The sequence below is a fragment of the Bos mutus genome, chromosome 19 (genome assembly GCF_027580195.1).
Source record: "Bos mutus isolate GX-2022 chromosome 19, NWIPB_WYAK_1.1, whole genome shotgun sequence".
Taxonomy (NCBI): Eukaryota; Metazoa; Chordata; class Mammalia; order Artiodactyla; family Bovidae; genus Bos; species Bos mutus.
The window spans coordinates 44,545,764-44,568,937 of NC_091635.1; the positions used below are offsets into that span (position 1 = coordinate 44,545,764).

Sequence of the window (23,174 nt, forward strand, 5' to 3'; positions counted from 1 at the left end):
TTTTTAGAAAGTTCTTTAAAAAATATTTTATTGAAGTATAGTTGATTTACAGTGTAGTGTTAATTTCTGCTGTACAGCAAAGTGACTCAGTTATACATGGGCTTCCCTGTGGCTCAGCTGGTAAAGAATCCGCCTGCAATATGGGAGACCTCGGTTCGATTCCTGGGTTCGGAAGATCCCCTGGAGAAGGAAAAGGCTACCCACTCCAGTATTTTGGCTTGGAGAATTCCATGGACTGACTGTATAGTCCACGGGGTTGAAAAGAGTTGGACATGACTAAGTGACTTTCACTTTCTTTGTTTTATATATATATATATATATACATATATATATTTTTCATTTCTTTTCCATTAAGGTTTATCACAGGATATTGAATCAAGTTCCCTGTGCTATACAGGAGAAGCTTGTTGTTTACCCATCCTATATATATTACTTTGCATCTGCTAATCCCAAACTCCCAATTCTTCCCTTCCCCACCCCAAGATGATTTTTATTTTTATTTTTTTCCAGATGATTTTTATATGACTAAATTAAAAATATCATTTTCATTAAAAAAACATGCTGTGTCTACGACGCTTCACTCTCCTTTGATTATTTTATATGCAAAAATGCAAACTAGAATTGATGGAGCACTTCACAGGAGAGCTTGATTAAAGCCTAATAAAATGAGAAATCTAATAGCACTAACTTCGCTGGCACATCCCAGCAACATTAACTGCATGGGTTTGGGGAAAGGGACTGCTGTGCAGCTGTGAATGCTGAAACCATCCAGGGAGAGGGTCCCTTCTGGATGCTGCTGGGCCAGAGCAGAGGCGTCTCTGATGGTTTTCTGAGCCACCTTCCCACCTCAGGGGGTGGGCTTCCCTTCTTGCCCTTCCCTATTCCTCCCTGTCTGGATGACTTCACCGAGCATAGGAATTCCTCATGTGTGCTCAGGGCTTACAGCGGTGCCAGAGTCCCAGCAGAAAATAGGGCAAACGGCACCTACTTTCCTCTGCTGCACAAATAATGAAAGATTAAGTCCCTGTTGTCATCAAGGCAAGACAAACAGCATCCAGGACATCTCTTTTGTTCTGGGAGACAGGATGGTAGGTGGGGGAAAGCAGCGGAGTAAAGGATGACCTGGGTGTCATCTCCGTTTAGCCATGTGAGCTTGAGAAAATCATTTAATTTGGAGCGCAACTCTTTCCTTTTCTGCAAAATAAGGATTCTACTAGATGCTCTGTTTGCCTCATAAGTTCGTGCTGCTGCTGCTGCTGCTGCTGCTAAGTCACTTCAGTCGTGTCCGACCCTGTGTGACCCCATTGATGGCAGCCCACCAGGCTTCCCCGTCCCTGGGATTCTCCAGGCAAGAACACCGGAGTGGATTGCCATTTCCTTCTCCAATGCATGAAAGTGAAAAGTGAAAGGGAAGTTGCTCAGTCATGTCCGACTCTTAGCGACCCCATGGACTGCAGCTCACCAGGCTCCTCCATCCATGGGATTTTCCAGGCAAGAGTACTGGAGTCGGGTGCCATTGCCTTCTCTAATAGGAGCAACTCGGGCATGCAAAAAAGATAAATAAACAAAACCCCTCTGCCTTTGAGGGTCTTTCCACTCTAAGAGAAGATATGCCAGCCAAATCTGAAAAACTACAGGAGTATCATGCCAAGGGAAGGTACTGTATGCAATTACATCAGTTAGAGAAGGGATTTTACCTTAGAGATCTCTAGGCACCCAAAACACACAAATAAGTTCTCTAAACAAAAGTGAAACTCCTTATCAAGGCTCCCCCTCTACTAGCTGCCTTCTTATTTCTCATAATCCAGGGGATCTCTATGCTGTGATAAATCTAAACCTTCCTCCTCTTTGGTTTTAAAGGTTTGAGCAGGGCAGATACAATCTCTGATGGTCATCTAACTCAAGTCTCCCAGACTCTCTTCCGTATGGATAATCAAATAGTGAACACAACCAGATAAGCAAAAAGAATGTATAACTTTCCAATCATTAGTAAAAAAAGAATCAATAAAACTCGAACAACAACAACTAGACAAGAAGAAGGAAATAGCAGGGAAGTATTAAAAATGGAAAGTGCTTGAATAACACAAATTTAAAAAGCCAAAATACTGTCATTTTTTATAAGAAATGGGATATAACTCCTTTATGGGATGAAGATGGCTCACAGATTAGGTCAAAGACAAAATTTAACTATACTCCATTTATAACAGAGTATAGATGTTTAGATGCATCTAAAACAAAAAGACACAGAAAGATAAATGAAAGGATGGACAAAGACGTGCCAGGAAGAAAGTGAGGATGGGAATAGGAATAATAGGCAAAGCAAAATCCAAGGCAAAACCCACAAGACTTGTTTCTTTTATACTGACAAAAATGTAATAAAAAATGAAAACGATCATCTTCATGCGACTGAATAACATGGTACTGAAACGAAGCAAAAACTGTTCTCACGCAAAAGAAATGGACAAAATCGCGATGTCCGTGGGTGACCTGGTGCTTGGCAGTTCTAGTAGTCAAAAAGCAAATGAGTGTGGAGACCGTCTGAATAATCAACAGATTTGATTTTGTAGTTACATGAAAATCTTATACACATTTATCGTGGTCCCCAGAGCATTTAGAAGGGAGGCCTGGCATGTTGCAGTCCATGGGGTCGCAAAGAGTCAGACACGATTGAGCGACTGAACTGCACTGATTATGAATTGGGCCAAAAGTAACACTCCTCTTCCCAGTTACAAAAAGTAGGATATGCACTGGCCCTAATCACAGTGACATAAAACTAGAAAATTATATAAAGGTTAACAGTAAAACAACCTTATCATTGAGAATTATTTTTTTTAAAGTATCTCTTTAGGCTGGATTAGAGATGATAATTGCAGTTATAGACAATAAAGAAATTAATGAAAAAGAGAATTTTACATTAGTATTCATGGATGCAGTCAAAGCTACATTCAAAAGAAAACACACTGCCTTAAATACTTTTGTTATTAAACAAGAAAAAGGAAGTAAATTAAATACCAAAGTGGAAGTAGTGAAAGTGTTAGTAGCTCTGTTGTGTCTGACTCTTTCTTTGTGACTACATGTCCATGGAATTCTCCAGACAAGAATACTGGAGTGGGTTGCAATTCCCTTCTCCAGGGGATCTTCCTGATCCAGGGCTCAAACCCAGGTCTCCTGCACCACAGGCAGATTCTTTACCGACTGAGCTATCAGGGAAACCCAAATTAAATAGATAGAGTAAAACCCAAATTAAATAGATAGATTAAAATCTATCTATTTAATTTTAAATCTAGATTTAAAAACCTAGATAAAGGACTAAAAAAACCAAAGTAAAAATTAGTGACGATAAAAGCAGAAACTGATGCATGAGAAAAACAAAATAGATGATAAACCCAAGAGTTGGTTCTTTGAACAGACCATTAAACCACCAAACCCATGGCAAGGTCTAGTCAGGAATAAAACAAGGCAAAAACACAAATATCTAACATGAGGAATGAGAAAGGGATTTAAGAAAGGATGTGTTGTTTTTAGAAATTATGAGAATGACATTTATAATTTTCTGTTAATAAATTAAGTAGTTTGTGAAATGCACGCTTTTATAGGAAAATATAAATTATAAAAATTGACTCAAAGAAAGGTGAAATAATCAGAATCAATTCATAACTAGGGGAAATTGTTTTCTGTTGTCATAAAAACATTCTCCTAAACATTATTGGGCACAGATGATGGGACAGGCAAACCACGCCCCAGGTAATTCCTATGCTGTGGAAAATCCTCTAGAACAGAAATGGACAGACACCATCCCGACTCATTTTACTTAATCCTGGCAGCAAAACTTGAGGAATATCTCTTTCACAGACACACCCCCAGAGACCAATCTCATAAGGACAGATGCAAATATCTGAAAGAATTAACAAACTGATTTCAGCAGGATAATACACCATGACCAAAAGGGCATATAGCCAACAGTGTAAGGATGGTTCACTAATAAAAAATGCACCCACACTGCTCAGCTTATTCATAGGTCACATCTATGTGTTATCTGAGTGCTTTTCCCACTAGAATTATCTCCTTGCCTGACAGCTTTCTCTTTAGGCAAGTATGAAGTTTTGTCCTTCTATTGTTTTTATTTTACAATACTCCTTGATAGATAAAACAGTATTTCTCTTTACAGTATATACTAGAATGTACTTAAAAATTAAAAAAAAAAAACTTTTTGTTTTGTATTGGGATATAGCCAATTAACAGACAATGGTGTGGACAGTTTCAGGTGAACAGCAAAGGGACTCAGCCATACATATAGATGTATCTATCTGTTCTCTGCTAAACTCCCCTCCCATCCAGGCTGCCACACAACACTGAGCAGAGTTCCCTGTACTACACAGTAGGTCCTTGTTGGTTATCCATTTTAAAAACAGCAGTTTGTATATGTTGATCCCAAACTCCCTAACTATCCCTTCCCCGATCCTTCCCCATCCCTGCAACCATAAGTTCAGTTCTCTAAGTCTGCAAATCTCTTTTCATGTTGTAAGTTCATTTGTATCATTTCTTTTTTAGATTCCACATATAAGCAATGTCATTGGATATTTCTGCTTCTCTGCCTGACTTACTGTACTTATTATCATATCATCACTACAATATTAGTTTAAAAAATACTTATTTATTTATTTGGCTGTATTGGGTCTTAGTTGCGGCATGCGGGACCTTACTTCTCCAGCCAGGGATTGAACCCTTGTTTCTGCATTGGAAGGTGGATTCTTACTGGACCACCAGGGAAGTCCCACTACAATATTAGTTTTAAGTTTTTTTCTAACCCAACAGTAATCTTCAGCAGCAAAGCATTGTGGATAAAGGAGAGAATATACTTCCTCCCTTGTACTCAGCTGGTAAAGAATCTCCTGCAATGCAGGAGACCCTGGTTTGATTGCTGGGTTGGGAAGATCAGATGGAGAAGGGGTAGGCTACTCACTCCAATGTTCTTGGGCTTCCCTGATGGCTCAGACAGTACAGAATCCGCCTGCAATGCAGGAGACCTTAGTTCGATCCCTGGGTTGGGAAGATCTCCTGGAGAAGGAATGGCAACCCACTCCAGTATTCTGTCCTGGAGAATCCATGGACTATATAGTCCATGGGGTCGCAGAGTTGGACATGACTGAGCGACTTTCACTTTCACTTGTAGAAAAGTATTATCAGGCTAAAACCAAGCATAATGACCAATCCTAGAGACCTTGGCTGGATCTTTAAATAGAATTTTTAAATGACAGAGGCTATGTTAATAGATACTGTCTATTTTTTTTGTTGTTTTTACTACTTTTATAAACAACAGGTAAGAAAATAATTAACTGGAAATGAAAATATATGATTCTATTCACACCAAAACACTCCATACATCTTGACCCATCAAATACTATTTTTAAAAATTGAGGTTTTTACAGTAAAATTAGGAGCAGTAAAATTCACAGATGTTTAAGTGTTTAGGTAGATGATTTTTGACATCCAAATCAAGAGAGAGAATATTTCCATCATGCCAGAGAGTTTCCTCTGAATGTTCTTTTTAAAGACTTAGTTCTATATTTGTAAGTCAAATTGACTTACTTAGCTTTTGAGAGCTAAAAAGATTAGCTAATTACTTAGACCTAGAAAGCCAGAGAGCCACTGTACTAAGAACAAACTCACAAAATACAGAACTTTCCCTTCATCTTTTCTCTGTTTTCATGAATTGTACCTTTAGGATTGTGAGAATTTTATAAAGAATATAGTTAATCTTTGAAGGTGACAAACCAGGCAAATGCTATAATGGTAATCTTAAAGGAACTAATTAAAATACAATAATAGAATATAGGTTTATTCAAACTGCTTGAAATAGATGGTTTGGAATTTAAACTATATTTGGTGGCCTATATATTCTACTTAATGGGCTTCCCAGGTGGCTCAGTGGTAAAGAATCCATCTCCAATGCAAGAGATGTGGGTTCAATTCCTGGGTAGGGAAGATCCACTGGAGAAGGAAATGGCAACCCACACCAGTAGTCTTGCTTGGAAGATCCCAGGGACAGAGCAGCCTGGCAGGCTACAGTCTATGGAGTTACAAAGAGTTGGACACGACTTAGTGACTAAACAACAATATTCTACTTATTTAGTAAGATTCCTTGCAAGAGAATTTGACTTCATTTGATTTCTTTTAATAGACTGATAATCTTTGGTTTCCAATCTCCAGTTTTCAATAATTAAAAAAATTATGTTGAGGCCATAAACCCACAGTTGTTGGATTAGGTTCAGCCTCGCTTTGTAGGATAAGAACAGGAACAGGGTTAATAATCCCTCAAAGTCCAAGATAACCACCTATCATCTTTTTATCTTTTTTTCTTTAAACATATATCCACTCTGTTAAAAATTCTTGTCCCATATAGGTCGTTACAGAGTACTGAAAAGAGTTTCCTGTGCTATACAGTAGGGCTTTATTAGGTATCTATTTTACACATGGAAGTGTGTATATGTTAATCCCAGTCTCCCAATTTATCCCTCCCTGCCCCCTTCCCCTGGTAACCCATAAGTTTGTTTTCTACATCTGTGACTATTTCTGTTCTGTAGATAATAAGTTCATTTCTACTATTTTTAAGATTCCTTATATAAGGGACAGCACATGATATTTGTTTTTCTCTCTCTGACTTACTTCACTCAGTATGACGATCTCTAGGTCTCTCTGTGTTGCTGCAGATGATATCATTTCACTCCGTTTTATGGCTGTGTAGTAGTAACCCACTGTCTATATGCACCACATCTCTGTCCATTCTCCTGTCAGTGGACGTTCAGGGTGCTTCCATGTCTTGGCTATTGTAAACAGTGCTACAGCCAACACTGGGATGCATGGATCGTTCTGAATTATGCTTGCTGTCTCTCTTGCTTCATATTCCATCTTTATCTCCCTTTCTGCATCTATATGTGGGCATACAAGCTTTGTCACGGAAAACTGTGGGGCCTCAAAATGCAGCCTATAAACACCAGAATCCCAAACAATAATTTCTAGAAGTTGCAGACTTCTGGAGACTGTGGGAATCACGAGAAAAGGCTCTGACACTTTATGACAAAATCTCTGATGATGGAATGGGCCACAAGCACTTTGTGACTTTTAAACAAATTAATCTTTTTAAAAAACAATATTCTTCCTTTTCTATTCCATTAATCTGCCATTCATCTTTTTAACATTACGATTCTAAAACATATCACAATTCCACAAAACTTGCGTTTTCTAAATGTCAACCCTCTAAATATGCATTTATTTGAAAAAAGTTAATCTTTTAAATGGTGACCAACTCCTTTAAAAACCATCCTGGTCTGACCAGGGAGGAGAATGCACTAGTATTTGCTCTGGGACCTTCTCTTCCAGACTTACTCCTGGAAAGCAGCTACTCCAAGTCTTTTTGAGTGGGGGTATCTCTTTTCTGTAGTTACTACTCTCTACATACACCTCTAAGGGACTGCATTAACCTGGGGTCCTCTCACCCCCATCAGGGATGTGATTAACACACAAAGGGCTTTCATAAAATTGTGCTGGTCATTTCACTGCTTCAGGTATTTTCTGTGTGGTGATATACACACTTGGCCTTTGGGATTTAACTATTCTCTACTTCAGTTCTTTGGTTTGACTGCAGAGTTATAATATTTATGCTCTTTTGATCTCAATTAACAAATTGATTTGGCTGCTCAATGATGGAGAACATTCTGTTCATTCTGTTTTCCATTCAGAGGCTTGGGAGACAGATGCTCTGGCTTTTTGCAGGATGCCTGGTGACTTTATTCCTTGCTTTTGTGTCTCTGCTCTCTGTTCATCTCTGTTCTCCCAGTTTTCCTTTTTTCTCTCCCTTTACCTCTTTCTTTCTTTCCCTCTTCCTTCCTTTCTTTCTCCTCTCTTCCCCCTCTCCTTTGCCCAACTAGCTATAAATCAGAGATCTTAATGATACTGACTTGTCATGGAAATAACGTACTATTTGGGATAAATAAGAGTTTATCACCCTATGAAAGTGTTAGTCGCTTATTCGCGTCCAATTCTTTGCGACCCCACGGACTGTAGCCTGCCAGGCTCCTCTGTCCATGGAGTTCTCCAGGCAAGAATACTGGAGTGGGTTTTGCCATTTTCTCCTCCAGGGGATCTTCCCGACCCAGGGATTGAACCTGGGTCTCCTGCATTGCAGGCAGATTCTTTACTGTCTGAGCCATGAGGGAATCCCAAGAATAGTGGAGTGGGTAGCCAGTCCTTTCACCAGGGGATCTTTCCCACCCAGGGACTGAACCCGGGTGTCTTGCACTGCAGGTGGATTTTTTACCATCTGAGTCACCAGGGAAGCTCATCTTATTCTTCTATGAACAACCATCATTTGGGGCAACAGAGTGCTTGTGCTTTGAGTCATTTTGTAGGAGGGCTGACTATCCCGAGGTCGCTGTGCTGTGAGGTCAGGTGCTGACCTTCTAGTCAGCAGCTCTGGGATGAGCCCTCCCAGCCTCAGCACCAGATGAGTGAGCATATGAGGGTCCCAAAGATCCTCAGTCATTGGGTAACTCCCAGCTTTTGTGACTTCCCAACTAAAACCCTGCATATTGTGGAGCAAAGGTAAACTGGCCCCATGGTGCCCTTTTCAAATTCTGGACCCACGGAATCCGTGATCATAATAAAATGGTCATATGCTACTAGATTTAAAGTAGACAACCAACAAGGACTGACTGTATAGCACAGGGAACTTGGCCCAATACTCTACAGTAATCTAAGTGGGAAAAGAATCTGAAAAGGAAGGATACTTGTATGGGTATAACTGAATCACTCTGCTGTACACTTGAAACTAACACATCACTGTTAATTGACTATACTCCTATATAAAATAAAAGTGTAAAAAATAATTAAATGGTCATATTTTTTTTTTAACTCCACTAAGTCTTAGGGTGGAAGGTAGCACCCAAGCAACAGTTGACTGAAATCCAAATTTGGGAGCTGTGAGGTGCTCCTGTAGCAGAATCCTTAAACAGTTGGCCCTGGCTTTGGGAAGTGGGTGGTAGCTGGAAGAGCCTTGAGGAGCCTGCTGGTGGAATCACGATGGGCTTTAAGGAGGCGGTCACGAGGGCCTGAAGGGAAGCAAGGAAAATATGATCTCAAGCACGAGGCAAGGAGGCTTTTATCATGAAGTGGTGGAAAACTTGATAACCCTGCTGCCTATGGGAAGGCAGAGAACAGAAGATGTACCTAACAAACTGGTGCTCAAGATACGGATTTCCAGACAGGATGCCGGACGTGCCATCTGGCTGCCTCTTGCTGTCTATGAAAACACGTGAGAGGAGAAGCATGCTCTTAATACAGAGCTGCTTGGCTCTCATGCAAAGTTTAGAAGAAATATAAAGGAGCTTGCACTTGCTGGGTTTGAAAATAAAACTGTTTCTTATTCTCAGCTTCTCCAGATGGCAAATGATTCTCAAATTAAGAAATGGTTTCGGGGCAATGATCAGATCCAGAGTGGGTCTGTAAAAATCCTTTGTCAAAACCTCAGAAAGATCTAAGGCAGTACTTCATAGAAATCTCCAGGCAGATGAAAGGCTCTAAAGATCTTCAGGGCATGCCTCACAAATTTTCTCACAATGAGGCTCTGAAAAGTCTTAGGGGTCTTGTCCCATAGTAGCTCATAAGCAACCCAAGAACAGGAGAGCTTATCTTGCAGAGATTTGTGGGCACGGTTTTAGTGAATTATAAATTTTTAAAAATCAGCTGCTTATTGTTGGCCGTGCTGGGTCTTTGTTGATGTGGACAAGCTTTCTCTGGTTGTGGTGAACAGGGGCTATTCTCTAGTTGTGATGCTTGGGCTTCTCACTGCGGTGGCTTCTCTCATTGTGGAGTACACGCTCTAGAACACGGGCTCAGTAGTTGTGGCACACAGGTTTAACTGCCCCCCCAGCATGTGGGATCTACCGGACCCAGGGATGGAACCCGGGTCTCCTGCACTGCAGGGAGATTCTTAACCATCTTCGCCACCAGGAGGTATAATCATAATAAAAAGTAGCTGGTTGTAAGTTTGGGGTAAATTGTTATGCAGCAATAGTGACCTGAAATCAGAGAAACCTTAATTTTGTAAACGTATCATGGAAAGAATGCAGAGTTCAGGATAACTAAGAGTTTATTCCTTTGCAGAAAATATTACTTCCAACAAATTAAAAAAATTTTTTACCATGTTGGAAGAATATGTAAGAACACAGACTTTCTTAGGATGTTTTCCAGCTTCCTTAAACATTATAAAATTATTCTTTTACTTTCTTAAGGATTCAGAGTTGTTACAATGAACATTAATTAGTAAATGTGCTTTAAAACAGATATATCTTCAAGGCTACTGGCATTCCTGTGATCACACCCCTGGACCACAAGCTCCAAAAATAATACCAGTGTGTGTAAATAGTACATGACGTTCTACTGGTGAAATAAAGCCTTTTCTACAAAATACAGGCTGTGAGCAGTACCAAAAAAATTGTCTTCAAGCCAGTTTAATCAACTTCAGGCACAAGCACCTAATTATAAGCCTAGTACTACTGATCAATATTATTCAGGCCAACGAAAATAACTGTAATCAACTGACTAAAGGCTTGAGTTTCTATTATTGATTGACAAGGCCCTTCAACCCTTGATTTGAATTGCTTGATGAAGGCAACTGAGCAAAACTCTTTAATAAATTTCCAATACCAATCTATCTAACTGCACTGAATATTAACAACATTTCCATATCAACTCCAAGTTTCTCCAAATAGTCCTCACTTGGACAGGGAATCAAGGGCATCACCAAGAAGAAAATGTGCAACCCAGTCATAATGTTTTCATCACAAATGAACTTCATACTTTATGATACAAATTAATTTAGAGTGAGTTACCAAGGAACCTGGGCCCGCTGTAGCCTCTTTTATTAATTTAAATGCTTGAGTCATTTTTTCCTTTTGGTGCAAGTATCTCATTTGTGGCATGCAAATTTGATTATTTATTTGGCTGCACGGGATCTTAACTGTGGCATGCAGGATGTAGTTTCCTGACTAGGAATTGAACCCTGGGACCCCTGCATTGGGAGTGTGGAGTCTCAGCCACTGGCCCACCAGGGAAGTTGCAAGGCTTTTTCATATTTAGATTAAGTTTGTCAAATTCCTTATTGGAAATGGGATTGCTGCTGCTGCTGCTGCTGCTAAGTCGCTTCAGTCGTGTCCGACTCTGTGAGACTCCATAGATGGCAGCCCACCAGGCTCCACTGTCCCTGGGATTCTCCAGGCAAGAACATTGGAGTGGGTTGCCATTTCCTTCTCCAATGCATGAAAGTGAAAAGTGAAAGTGAAGCTGCTCAGTCGTGCCTACCAGGCTCCTCTGTCCATGGGATTTTCCAGGCAAGAGTACTGGAGTGGGTTGCCATTGCTTTCTCCTGGAAATGGGGTTCAGTTCAGTTCAGTCACTCAGTCATATCTGACTCTTTGCGACCCCATGAATCGCAGCACGCCAGGCCTCCCTGTCCATTACCAACTCCTGGAGTTCACCCAGACTCACGTCCATCAAGTCAGTGATGCCATCCAGCCATCTTATCTCATGTCGTCCTCTTCTCCTCCTGCTCCCAATCCCCCCCAGCATCAGAGTCTTTTCCAATGAGTCTTTTCCAATGAGTCAACTCTTCACATGAGGTGGCCAAAGTACTGGAGTTTCAGCTTCAGCATCATTCCTTCCAAAGAAATCCCAGGGCTGATCTCCTTCAGAATGGACTGGTTGGATCTCCTTGCAGTCCAAGGGACTCTCAAGAGTCTTCTCCAACACCACAGTTCAAAAGCATCAATTCTTTGGCACTCAGCCTTCTTCACAGTCTATCTCTCACATCCATACATGACCACAGGAAAAACCATAGCCTTGACTAGACAGACCTTTGTTGGTAAAGTAATATCCCTGCTTTTGAATATGCTATCTAGGTTGGTCATAACTTTCCTTCCAAGGAGTAAGCATCTTTTAATTTCATGGCTGCAATCACCATCTGCAGTGATTTTGGAGCCCAAAAAATAAAGTCTGACACTGTTTCCACTGTTTCCCCATCTATTTCCCATGAAGTGATGGGACTGGATGCCATGATCTTCGTTTTCTGAAAGTTGAGCTTTAAGCCAACTTTTTCACTCTCCACTTTCACTTTCATCAAGAGGCTTTTAGTTCCTCTTCACGTTCTGCCATAAGGGTGGTGTCATCTGCATATCTAAGGTTATTGATATTTCTCCCGGCAATCTTGATTCCAGCTTGTGTTTCTTCCAGTCCAGCGTTTCTCATGATGTACTCTGCATATAAGTTAAATAAGCAGGGTGACAGTATACAGCCTTGATGTACTCCTTTTCCTGTTTGGAACCAGTCTGTTGTTCCATGTCCAGTTCTATCTGTTGCTTCCTGACCTGCATACAGATTTCTCAAGAGGCAGGTCAGGTGGTCTGGTACTCCCATCTCTTTCAGAATTTTCCACAGTTTATTGTGATTCACACAGTCAAAGGCTTTGGCATAGTCAATAAAGCAGAAATAGATGTTTTTCTGGAACTCTCTTGCTTTTTCCATGATCCAGCGGATGTTGGCAATTTGATCTCTGGTTCCTCTGCCTTTTCTAAAACCAGCTTGAACATCAGGAAGTTCATGGTTCACATATTGCTGAAGCCTGGCTTGGAGAATTTTGAGCATTACTTTACTAGAGTGTGAGATGAGTGCAATTGTGCGGTAGTTTGAGCATTCTTTGGCATTGCCTTTCTTTGGGATTGGAATGAAAACTGACCTTTTCCAGTGCTGTGGCCACTGCTGAGTTTTCCAAATTTGCTGGCATATTGAGTGCAGCACTTTCACAGCATCATCTTTCAGGATTTGAAATAGCTCAACTGGAATTCCATCACCTCCACTAGCTTTGTTCGTAGTGATGCTTTCTAAGGCCCACTTGACTTCACATTCCAGGATGTCTGGCTCTAGGTCAGTGATGACACCATCGTGATTATCTGGGTCGTGAAGATCTTTTTTGTACAGTTCTTCTGTGTATTCTTGCCACCTCTTCTTAATACCTTCTGCTTCTGTTAGGTCCATACCATTTCTGTCCTTTATCGAGCCCATCTTTGCATGAAATGTTCCCTTGGTATCTCTAATTTTCTTGAAGAGATCTCTAGTCTTTCCCAGTCTGTTGTTTTCCTCTATTTCTTTGCATTGATCACTGCGGAAGGCTTTCTTATCTCTTCTTGCTATTCTTTGGAAATGGGGCTAGAACCTACCAATATCAGCCAAATAGCTGGGTATCAGCCAAATGGCTAATTGTTTCCTTTCGGCTAAAAATCTCAGACCTGTTGGAGGTCTCTCTCAACTCTCTGGCAGTTTGAATTCCTGGGTTTGCAGCTTAGGACTCAGTAGTTTCGTGAAAAACTGAATTTTAATTCCAAAACGACTGCTCTGAGGAGACAGCTCAAGAAATCACTCCAACAAGTTTTTAATACCAAGCCATCTAGTGGAACTGAACTAAATCTCCTCTGAGCCCTCCTGTACGTTCAGTTTTCATGTACTGCAAACATCAATATGACCGCCTGTGAGAGACTGACTCCCTTTTAATTACTGCTTCAGATTTACTGTTGTGGGCTTGGGGACCAGATAATCAGATTCATCACAAGGGTGCATGATGCAAGATAAATGGCCCAAGAGGGCCCTCCTTTAGAAAGAGCATGCAAAATTTAGTGCACAAACTCCATCATAGTTATTTTGACTATTCAGGAGTTGTTAAAATTTCTCCACTTGTATTCTGTCTATTCCCTCCGGTCCATTTAGGCTGATGCTCTCAAACTTGACTGCACGTGAGAATCACTGGGGACACTCTGGTTTATTGGGGCTTGGAAAGGGCTGGGCATCCATAGTTTTAAAACCTCCCCAAGTGATTCTAATCGCACAAAACCATTGATTTAGGTAAAACTGTTAAGTAACTTCAACTTAGACAAATTATTATTTTACAAAGCTACTTGTTTTACTAATTGAATCAAGTTTTACATGATTTTGAATTTATTTTTTTCCTCTTAAACCACTAACTTACTTAAATTACTCTCCTCACTGGTCTTTTCTTTGAATTAAAATAATTTTAATTAAATGAATAATTAATTAAAATAACTCCAGGCAAGGGAAGAGGTCCAGGTTTTCTATGAGACCTTTGCTGATGGAAGTTGGGGGTTGGGGAGCGGCTGCAACGCTCCTGGGTGTTTTTCTCAAAAAGAACACTGATTGTCAAAAAGGTTTCTGTTTTGCTAGGCTGCCCACTTCCTGTTCCTCTGGCACAAGAGAACTTTTTTGGTCTGTGCCATCTGGGAAGGGGCTTCTCTAGCACGGGAAGTACAGAGACCAAAAGAAATCCCAAGGAACCCACTGCCATGTGGCTTCTCAAGTCTCCAGTTAGTGCGCTTTCTCTCCATCTTTCAGGAGTCTTCTTAACGTTCGTTTTATAATATGATGTTTATGGTTTTCAGATGTAATTAGTGAGGAGGATGAGGAGAAATTAATCTATTCTATCTTGTCCAGAACTGGAAGTTCCAACTTGCTATTCTAGATCACACACACCAACAGATTAGAAGATGTAGCTTCCTCCTTAGGGAGTTTACAATGCGGCTGAGCAGCCAAGAGGCATTCACTGTAGGAGAGGACGACCTGGGTCTAGTGGGGGAACAGGCTGCTAGTTTCCCTCTCTTTAAGACTAAAAATTCTCAAACGTGAACGCAAAACTTAGACCTTTCCTGGAGCGCCAGGTGGGTCCTCGGCCCATCTGGGGAAAACTCAGATAAGGGTTCCTTGGGGACCACTCGTTTGACCCAGCCAAGATGAAGTTCATTACCTTACTTTAATTTATTCTTCTCGGGGCCCTATTTCAATCCAATATCACCAGTAGCACCATGTCCCGAGCCCCCTAAAATATTTACTAGAATGGTATTTATTTCATCAGCCTCTTCCCAGTTCATCCATACTTTGCTAACGCTGTCAGGATTAGCTTCCTAAAAACCAAACCTCATCTTGTCTCCTAAACTTGTCCCTCTGCACTGCCAAAAGCAGTTGTTCACACATCCCTTCGTATGCTTAGTCACTCAGTCGTGTCCAACTCTTTGTGACCCCATGGACTGTAGCTGCTAGGCTCCTCTGTCCATGGGGATTCTCCTGGTAAGAATATACTGGAGTGGGTTGACCTCCTCCAGGGGATCTTCCCAACAGGGATCAAACCCAGGTCTCCCGCATTACAGGCAGATTCTTTACCATCTGAGCCACCAGGGAAGCCCAAGAATACTGGAGTAGGTAGCCTATCCCTTCTCCAGGAGATCTTCCCGACCCACGGATCAACCCGGGGTCTCCTGCATTGCAGGGGGATTCTTTACCAGCTGACCTAAAAAGACACAAGTACCCCATATATAAAAATGCACAAGTGTTTGCACTTATGAACCCCTCAACTGCTTCCTTGTCTGAGAAACCATGTCTGCCCCTCCTCCACGCTTTCTCAGCAAATCACGCCTCTTTGTTTTAGCATGTAATGAGCTGTCCTGGGATGACGTCTGTATATATCTGCCTCACCCACCAAACAATGAGCAGAGACTCTGTCTTCTTCCTCTTTATTTCCAGTACCTAGCACAGTGCCCCAGCACCATGGTAGACCTCAGACAATCACAGTGTATTGAATGTGTGGAGGACAGTGAGTAAAAGGTAGAGACGAGGTCGAAGGGTTTATCCCGCCACATTATCTCCATCCCTAGCACATTGCAAAGACGTCTTTATTTAGATATAATACCAATAAAAGAAAATCTTCCATGTGTCTGTTACATCAGAAAATCAGATTCTCCCTGCAGTGCACTAGAACTTCACTATGATGATTCAGTGGAAAGAACCTTAGCTCTGAACCTCAACCAGAAACAAAGAAACAAGCTCCTTTATTTAATACCTAAGAGTTCAGGACCAGGGTCGGACCGTCTCCCAGTGATATGTGACAATGCATGGTGATGTCCGTTACAAGCGATGAGAGTCAGCAAACATAAAGTGATGATCTTACACCACTCTTGTTGAAGGAAAATCTTCTGCTAAGACTATTTGCAAACGTAAAACCACAGTCAGTACCTTAAAGGTTTAATGTTTTTAAAAAAGAACTTTTAATTTCGTACTGGAGTATGGCCAATGAAGGATGTTGTGATAGTTTCAGCTGAACAGTGCAGCGGCACAGCTACACATATACGTGTGTCCATTCTCCCCCAAGGTCCCCTCCCATCCAGGCTGTGCTGTGCTTGGTCCCCCAGTCCTGCCTGACTCTTCCCGACCCGGCCAGGCTCCTCTGTCCGTGGGGATCCTCCAGGCAAGAATACTGCAGCCACAAGACATTGAGCAGAGATCCCTGTGCTGCACAGTAGGTCCCTGTTGGCTATCCATTTTAAATATAGCAGTGTGTACAGGTCCATCCCAAACTCCCCAACTATCCCGACCCTGCATCCCCCACCCATCCCTCACACCCATAAATTCAGTTCTCTAATCTGTGAGTTTCCTTCTGTTTTGTAAGTAAGTTCATTTGTAACATTTCTTCTTAGGTTCCACATACAAGGGATGGCATAAGATAATTCTCAGGAAGGTTTATTTTTTGGATACATTTCACAGGCTTTTTAGAAAACACACACACACTCTCCCTCTCTGTCATTTTCTCTCCTTCCCCCTCTCTCTCTCTCATACACACACACACACACACACACACACACATACATATAAGAAACATCTAATGGAAAAACTGAATTTGGTGGCAAGTCCAACTTTCAACAAATGTTTCCAAACGTGAATCGGCCACAGGGATACATATGTCCGCGCCCTCCTGACCTCCTCCCATCTCCCACCCTCTAGGTTATCACAGAGTACCGGCTTGAGCTCCCCGGGTCACACAGCAAAGTCCCACTTGCTTTCTATTTTACATATGGTAATGTATATGTTTCCATGCTAGTCTCTCTGTTCAGATGCAGACCAGTTTTTAAGGTCTTTAACTGAATTTGTTGCAATATTGGTTCTGTTTTATATTTTGGCTTTTTTTTTGGTCCCAAGGCATATGGGATCTTAGATTCCTGACCAGGGACTGAAACCATGCCCTCTCCACTGGAAGGCAAAGTGTTAACCACGGGACTGCCAGAGAAGTCCCTCTTCTCTCTTTTTAAAACAGGATCTTGGTTGTATGTGTTATTTATCATCAAGGGAGGCGGTGCTAGGAAGTCACCACCAGGGTTGTGATTCTAAGGGTTCCAGAGTCAAACGAAAGCCAGGGGCCATTCCCTGTGAGCTTTGTGACCCTGGGCTATTACTTTAATTTTCTGAGTGACAGTTTCCCCTGGAGATATAGGTACAATCATCTGTATCTACATGGCTGCCACATGCTTGTGCTGGGCAGGCTGGTTGGCTTCTCTGCTTCTCCCACAGGCCTGTGCGAAGACTGGGTGATGTATTATTTCATTGCTAATGCCTGCCAAATGCACAGCATATAGTAGGTGTTCAAAAATATTGACTGCAGAAAAGGGAGCTCTGATAAGACAGTTGTGTAAAAGGAAGCCTATTCCTGCAAGCTTAGAGATGTTTATTTATGTAATCCAGCATCTTTTGGCTAATATACATAATGATTGGCATATTTTGGCAAAGGTTTCCCAGGTGGCGCTAGTGGTAAAGAACCTGCCTGCCAATGCAGTAGACATAAGAAACGTGGGTTTGATCCCTGGGTTGGGAAGATACCCTGGAGAAGGGCATGGCAACCCACTCCAGTATTCTTTCCTGGAAAATTCCTTGGACAGAGGAGCCTGGTGGGCTACAGTCCATGGGGTTGCAAGAGTCAGACACGACTGAAGTGACTTAGCACACATTTCTGTAAACGCACAGATCCTTTATGTGTACACCTCTATTCAGGGCTTTGTTTTAAAAGGATCTTGTTACTAACAATCTGACCTCTGGATAAATGAAGTGGTGTCATACTAATTTTCTCATACTTTAGTTTTTAAAGGCTTTGTGTTTCTTTAACGAGATAGCTTTTCAAAGGAATCATGCGTGCGCTCTGATGGTTGCTGCTTTCAGACACTGCTTTGATACATCTTTTACATTTGTAATTGAATTTCTAAGTACAGTACTAATGAAAATGGACTCTACCTTCTGCCCCAAAGCACCTTTTGACATTGTAACTTGGTTTGCTTATTTAGTATGGTTTAGCGTAAGCGGTGCTGTCTAACTCATACAACAAAAGACATTTACTTCCAAACAATGTCAGGAAAACAATCAATAGGGTAGCTTTGAAATTCTGACTTTCTTCTCTTATTAAAAAAGAAAGTGAGAGAACCTGGCTAGATGTCCCACTTCTTAGAAGTATTTTAAAACCATGTGGCTCACTCAAATCCAAATATGAAATAACTGAGTGTTAAAAGAAATTATAAGGAGTGGACCATTTCACTGCTAAAGCATCAGAGCAAGAAAAGATTCTTAAAAAAATTAAACTGAAACCCTAACACCTTTATCTTTTAAAATTCTTCTTTCATACAGACATCACTTTTTTTTTTTTTAAGAACGGAGGTTTCCAAATATCCGATATTGCTAAGCAACGCTCTTTGTTATAACAGGCAAAAATCTAAACGTTTGCATGAGATGTTCGAAATACTACAGCTCGCAGGAACTCACTGAAAATTAATTAGGAAGGCAAGTTTATTACCCAAATAAATAAATAAACCCAAAGCCACTCAGTGTCTGACATTAGGGGTTATATACTTTCCATTAAAGAGGACTAATAAATATAGTTTAAAGGCTCAAGGGAGGAGTGAGGGAGAGAGGGCTGGCAAGCACCAGCTCAGGCGGTGCCAGACATCAGCTGACTGCCTCCATTGAGATTACCATGGAAACACCTTCTCCTGGGATATAGCCACGAGGGCAGGGTGCTTGAGAAATGTGATGGGGAGCAGGGCCTGAGGCCGATGGATTTTAAGCAGGGTTCACCCCTGTAGCACATTATAAGGACAATCCATCTTTCAAATGAAACAGTATCTTTCCAGCGAGTCACGTCAGATAGAGTAATAAAGCATGAAGCCTGGCATAATTACGATCCATTCACCTCTACAAAACAGTCACATCCTTTCAGATAATTGTCTCTCTTCTCTCCCCTGCCTGCTTCCTATTCTCCCTAGAACTAAAGGAGGTATTTGTGTAAATTAATTGGCTGCTTCCTCAGCCATCAAGCCCATGCTGATAAAAAAGGACTATATCAAAAACAGCCTTCACGGGCAGATTCAAACATTTTTCAAACCCACCCGTCAGGCAAAACCAACACAACTCTGCCAACAAAAGGGTAAGAGGAGTCCCAGCTGAGGTCAGGTTAAATGTTTCAGTTCATGTGGTCTCCCTCAAAACCAGTGAACAGATTTTATGTTTATGCAAATTAAACTCGGTCTTAGCAACCAGCTCCCTGAGTGCTGGCTGGGGAGCACCCATGTCCACAGGAACTCAAAAGGCAGCAGGGCACTGATTCAAGCGATGTGCCTCAGCCATGGGGTGCAATTTCCCCCACCAGTTATAGGGATTTCTAGAATGATGAGTGGAGTTCAAGAGGCGTGATCAAAGTTTTGAACACAACATGACTAATTGTGTGGGCTGTTTCTTGCCTTTGTCTCTGCATCAAGCTGTGGCTACCAGGAGTCTTCCCGCTTTGCAAAACATTCAGATTCTGACCCCACCGTCCCCCATACAAAGTTTAACCTTTCTTGACAACTGTATTGGAATTAATGTTTTAATTTTATATTACCTCTTACAAATGTAGAAAGTGACTCAAGGGGGATGACACTAATTTGACAATAATACAACATTCCTAATCTAACTGTATCTGGAAAGTTACACTGTGGTTAAAAAAGGGATCACTTGTAACTTGAGTATTTCATCCTGACTGCTATGGATAATTATTTGATCATGCCATTTGTGAGAATATTCTCAAAAACCTGTCACGGTTTCCTATTTTTATCTTTCCTGTGAAGAGTGCCTGGAATCTTGATTAAATGATAAATTGATTTTTGCTAATGCAAGGGAAAAAAAGGTCCCTGATTTATCTTGTAATTATATTTTACCTAGGCTTATGTCAAGATCACTTGTCATCTCCTGAACACAAACCAACTAACCACAGAGAGGGGAGACATGATATCTGTAGTTAAAGACTGACTGAGACCCCAGTGAGTGCTGGGTTATATAATTTAGGGTAATAGAAAAATAGATGGTACCACGACACATCTGTTAGAATGGCTAAAGTTAAAAAAAAAAAATCTGATGTAGAACTCTTGATCATTGCTGGTAGAAAAGCAAAACGATAGTCATGTTGGAAGACAGTTCAGTGGATCTTATAAAGCCAAACTTGGCCTTATCACAGGACCTAGAATTGTACTTGAAGGTTTTTACCCAAACAATTTGAAAACTTGTGACCATACAAAAACCTTCATGTGAATGTTTGTAGCAGCTTTATTCATAACTGCCCCAAACTGGAAACAACCGAGATGTTTCAATAAGCCAAAGGATAAACCAACTATGGTACATTCATACAATGGACTCCTATTCAGCAATAAAAAGAAATAAGCTATCAAGCCACAGAAAGGCATATACAAAACCTCGAATACTGATTCCTAAGTGAAAGAAGCCAGAATGAAAAGCATGATTCCAAGCATATGATATTCTAGAAAAGCACAACTACAGTAGAATGATCAGTGGTTGCCAGAGATTTGGGAGAGAGAGATAAAAGGTGTAGAAATACATAAGAAGTATCCATTTTCCCTTCCTGGCTGCCTGAGGAACCACCACGAGGAACAACACAGCAGCTATCTGGACCAGGAAGTTCCTGACCAATCAGCTATGGAAACAAATGATCACTGATGTCCTTCATCCTGGCCTGGCAACAGTACCCAGGACAAAAACTGGGGGGGAAACCAGACAAAATACATAAGACTATTCTAGCTGTCATCTTCGTACTTGGATTCAGAACCATTTTGGTGGTGGCAAAGCCAATAGCTTTGGTGTAATTTACGATTTATTGGATAATGCAAAGGAAAATAAATCCAAACACAGATTTGCAGAATGTGGCCTGTATAAGAAGAAAAAAAAAATTCAAGAAAACAGTGAAAGGAACACAAGAGCAGAATGCACAAAGTCAGCAGGACTGTAAAGGCCATCGTTGGTGCTGGCAAAAAGGAGGGAAGACTCTGCAGTGATTTTATCTGTGGTGATTGCCCAGATTTTAAATGAGAGGATTAATAAACTATAAAAACTTCAATACGAAAGTATCAAAGATCAAAGCATTGGCAGAATTTTGTTATAAAAAGAGACTGGTAAAATAAAACTGAAAATAACAGGTATTGTTACTGATGGGCAGCTTATTAATAGGTAAATACTTAATGGCCATTTTTATCTTAATTTTTTATGCTAAATTCTAATTGTTCATAGGAAAACATGGGATGTGTTCTATAAGTAGTTGGAATTTAGGCTACAGCAAGGGCAACATCAACTCGATGGACATGGGTTTGGGTGGATTCTGGGAGTTGGTGATGGACAGGGAGGCCTGGTGTACTGTGGTTCATGGGGTCGCAAAGAGTCGGACATGGCTGAGCGACTGAACTCAAGGGCAATATAATAATAGCTTGGCTACAATGAAACATTTCCTAAAGATCCACAAGGCAGTCAGCTGTACATGTGCCTTCTTTACTGACATGCAAGATATAATCTTAAGTGTGTGGAAGTATAAAACTGAAAGAAATTAACACTTTCTGGGACTTCCCTGGTCGTCCAGTGGCTAAGACTCTCTGCTCCTAACGCAGAGGGCCTGGGTTCAGTCCCTGGTCAGGGCGCTAGATCCCACATGCCGCACCTAAGACCCAGTGCAGCCAAATAAATGTTAAAAAATTAACATCTCCTGGTTTAATTTCCAGCTTATAGGAAATACAGAGACTAGAAGAATAAGTTAAATGACCATGAGGAAACAATTAGACAAATCCAGACTAGCCCAGTCCTGGATTCTTTAAAAACTCAACATCATACATACCAAGTGTTGGTGAGGATACGGAGAAACCACGACTCTGACGCTGAAAACAATGCAAAATGGAGCAGCCGCTTTGGAAAACAGTTTGGTAGCTCCTTACAAAGTTAAACAAATGCCATGAGGAGTACTTCCATTCATAGATAGCTACCCAAGAGAAATGAAAACACATGCCCACAGAAAGTCTCGCATGTGAACGAATGCAGCAGCCAAACGTCCATCAGCTGGTGAGTGGAGAAATGAAATCTGATACATCCACTCAATGGAGTATTACTTAGCAATGAAAGCAGAGAACCAGTGATACTCGGGACATGGATGAACCTCTGAAACATTATGCTAAATAAAGGACGCCAGACACGAAAACAGTATCTACTGTATGGTATGATTCCATGTACATGACGTTTTTAGAAAAGGTGAAAGTATAGACACAGAAAGGTCAGTGACTGTCTAGGGCTGAAACTGAGAGTGGGATTTACTACAAATGAGCATGGGAGAACTTTCTCAAGTGATGGAAATGTTCCAAGACTGGAATCATGTGATGTTTGGACAACTGCATACCTTTACTAAAAATAACTGAACTGGACCTTACAATGGGTGAATTTTGGGGTAAGTACTCTAAATATATTAGTTCCAGGGCTGCCATAACACAGTAGCAGAGCAGGTGGCTTAAACAACAGAAGTCTGTTGGCTCAGAGTTCTGGAGGCTAGAAGTCCAAGACCAAAGCGTGGGCAAAGCTAGCTCCTTCTGAGGCCTCTCTCCTTGTTTGCGGGTGTCTGTCTCCCTGCTGTGTCCTCCTGTGATCTTCCTCTGTATGTGTCTGTGTCCTAAAAGGACACCACGTCTTACCAGGTGGTGCTAGTGGTAAAGAATCTGCCTGCTAATTCAGGAGATGCTGATTCCATCCCTGGGTTGGGGAGATCCCCTGGAGAAGGGAATGGCAACCCCATCCAGTATTCTTGCCTGGGAAATCCCATGGACAGAGGAGCCTGGTGGGCTACAGTCCATGGAGCTGCAAAGAGTCAGACACAACTGAGCGACACAGACAGACAGACAGACAGACACCAATCATAGTAGATCGGGGCCCGCCTTAAGGTCTCATTTTAACCT

At 41.3% G+C, this 23,174-nt stretch overlaps 1 protein-coding gene and 1 pseudogene across 1 annotated transcript in view; one reads left to right on the forward strand and one right to left on the reverse strand.

Annotated features, from left to right (window-relative positions):
- The window catches only part of MYO1D (myosin ID), a 358,754-nt gene that overhangs the window by 111,555 nt on the left and 224,025 nt on the right, over nucleotides 1-23,174 (reverse strand). The window lies entirely within an intron of this gene.
- LOC102266456 (small ribosomal subunit protein eS24 pseudogene) lies at nucleotides 15,658-21,279 on the forward strand (annotated as a pseudogene).